Consider the following 3,230-nt stretch of genomic DNA (forward strand, 5'->3'; position numbering starts at 1 on the left):
CCTCCTCCTCCTTCCCCCCCCTCCTCCTCCTCCTCCTCCTCCTCCTTCATCTCTTCTTCCAACCAGTCACACCAAGCAGAAAATCTCATGAAGGAGATTTATTGGAGGGTCCAGGGCATGGAGGAACAAATCCAGGGATGGCGGCTTTCTGTCCCCAGGAGAGGACAGCAAGGAACTGGACAAAGGGGCAGTGCTTGTATAGGATTCCTGAGGAGTGGAGCTTTTCGGGGCAGAGATTTTCATAGTGAGAATTGGTAGGATTTCAAGTGGTAGAAGCCCAGGAATTGGTGGAGTTTTCTGTTCAGGTATTGGTGGGCTTCCTGCTCAGGGATTGGTGGGGTTTTATGGGAAGCTCAGGGATTGGTGTCTCTTTTTCACCCCCTTTTCCCTGCATCAGGCTCATGGTGGGTTAGGGTGGGAAGTCCTTCCCAGCTTCAGTTGCCATCTCTGTGGAACTGCTGGGGTGTGAGATGGGTGAGTGGAGAGGAGGTGGTGTCTACACAGCTCCTCCGGGACTGTAGACAGCTCCTCTGGGACTGCTCCCGCAGTGGCGGGAATGGCGGTTCGACACCGTGGACAGCTCCTGTAGCTCCTGCGACAGCCGCAGGCTGAGAAGATGTCCTGGTGCTGCCATTTTGGACAGCTCCTGTGGGCCATTTTATTGTGGTAGCCATGGGCTGGGGCGGGAAGGAGCGGCCTGGTACTGCTTTGATGGCTTTTCTGGCGCGCTGCTCAGGGACTACATGCACTTAGGACCTGGGAGAATGGAGTTGATCAATGAGGCAGAGTAAAGTATCATAAAGCCAACTTTATTCTGAGTATCAGACAGTTTTACTCTGAGGGCTAAGAAGGATGAAATGAGTTAAGTGTAGCCTCCTAAGGTCAAGCCACATGTTGAGGACATGCTTTTCTAAACGGGCATGTAACAATAACCAGCTGTAACGAATAATTTGAAGTAAACTTACTTCTATCCCCTATACCTGGAGAGCTAAGAAAGCATAACCTAAGTACAATTCTGTATTTTTGAAGAAACTGAGTGTGGGCCTGTGTACCAGACGCTTTCCACAGAGATCTCTGGCCCAGCCTGGTGCGAGAGTTCCCGGAGAAGGGAAGCGAGTGCGAGCAGGGAGGGGAAGTCGCTTCCGCCTCTTCTGCTGCTGCAGTTGGCGCCACCTCGTCTCTGCCATGCCTTCCCCGGTTACTCAGTTACTCCGGGCTGCCCTGCACTGAGGTGGGTAAGGCTGGGCCAACGAGAGGCTGACTAGCCAGTTAGGAGTGTGACGGAGCTTCAGGTGGTGTTTCTGGAGAGCAGATCTCTTCCCAAGTGTTATCGCTCTTAGGACAGAAGGCTCAGACGATGGAGTAGTTCTTACACACCTTTACTCCTTCTGGATAGGATTCTTATACACAGTTTTGGGGTGGGTAAGGGTTTGACAACAGGTACTTCTCATCGGTTTGGTTTGAGAGCTTTGGGGAAACCTTATTTGCATGTGGGAGGGCTTGGTGCTGCTCCTACTGACCGCTGGCCACATCTCTCTCTAGGGCGGGGCTGTGGGAGGCTGTAGCTGCAACAGGAGCCCGGGGCCCAGGAGGCATGGTCGAACACCTTCTGTCCCATGCAGGTGGAAATCACCACCCACCGGGTCACCAGGGTTCCAGACCTTTGCTTGACCAAGGGACCAGGCTGTCTGTACACAGCCCACTGCCCCACAACTGAGGCCACACAGCTCTTGCCCACTTCTTGGAGTTTTCTCACAATCATTCTTGGACCATGTTCTGACATACATGTGTGGGTGTGTACAGGCTTGTGTACACGTGGTTAGCAGAGATCAGCATTGAGTGTATTCCTCTATTACTCTCTGATTATTGTTTGGGACAGAGTCTGTATGGAACCCGGAACTCACCAACTCAGCAACAATAGCTGCCAGCAACCCCAGGATCCCCTTATTCCCCAGGAATAAGGATCACATATGTGCTTACCATACCTAATGTTTTACATAGGTGATAGGATCCAAACTAAGGTCCTCAGGACACATAAGCTATCATTTTTCCTTTCAACGTTTTTTAAAAAGAAATATTAAAATCTTTAAATCAGTAACATGCACATTTATTCTTCCACTTGTCATTTTCAGGGCTCTTCATTCATTTTCTAAATCTAGACTTGAAATCCCTTCTTTCACATTTTCTGGGGATGAGTTTGTGCACATTTTATGAGTCTAAGGAAATCTTTATTTAGCCCACCTAGTTAAGTGTTGGTCTGTAGAAATGCTACTGATTTTGTATGCTGATTTCATGTTCTCCACCTTTACTAAACAGATTAGTATGAATTGTTTTTAGTCGATTCTAGGTATTCTGGGTTCACAAATGTATCACCTACAAACAAGGACACATTACTATTCTCCTTTCCCGTTTGGCTGCTCTTTACATTTCCTTGTCTGATTGCTCTGGCTAGTACTGTATTGGTACTGTGTTGCATAAGAGTGATAATGTGGATATTTCTATAGGAAAAACATCACCTTTACCCCTGTGAAAATGAGGTTAACTATTGGGTTGCCACATATGGCATTTATTATGATGAGATGTATTTCTCCAATATTTAATTTGCTCAGTTTTTATTACAAAGGGATATTGAATAGTTTCAAATGGTTTTTCTGTAACTATTGAAACAATAATATATAGCTTTGTCCTAAGTTAAGTTAGTGGGATGTATTTCATTTATTGATTGGTGTATGTTGAACCATTTTTGCCTTCTCAGAACACATCCCACTAGATGGTGTACCATCTTTTTGATACATTGTTGGTTTGCTATGTACATTAATCTACATAAAGAACTTTTACATTTATTTATCTAGTGTTTGTCTGTGCTTGCTGATCAAGGCGCATATATAGCGGTCACAGAACAATGTGTGGAAGTCCATTTAATCCTTCTATTATGTGGGTCCTAGGGATTGAACTCAGGTTGTCAGGTTTCGCAGCAAGTGCTATTACTGACAGCCTCAATTACTGCATTATTGCTGTGAGGAAACACCATGACCAAGGCAACTTTTAAAAGAAAACATTTAGTTGGGGGCTTGTTTATAGATTCAGAGGGCTAGTCCATCATCATCATGGAGGGGAGCACAGTGGCAGGCAGGCAAGCAGGAAGGGTGCTAGAGCAGTAGCTGAGAGTCCACAACTGATCCAGAGAGAGAGAGAGAGAGAGAGAGAGAGAGAGAGAGAGAGAGAGAGAG

This window comes from Mus pahari, chromosome 1 (genome assembly GCF_900095145.1).
Source record: "Mus pahari chromosome 1, PAHARI_EIJ_v1.1, whole genome shotgun sequence".
Taxonomy (NCBI): Eukaryota; Metazoa; Chordata; class Mammalia; order Rodentia; family Muridae; genus Mus; species Mus pahari.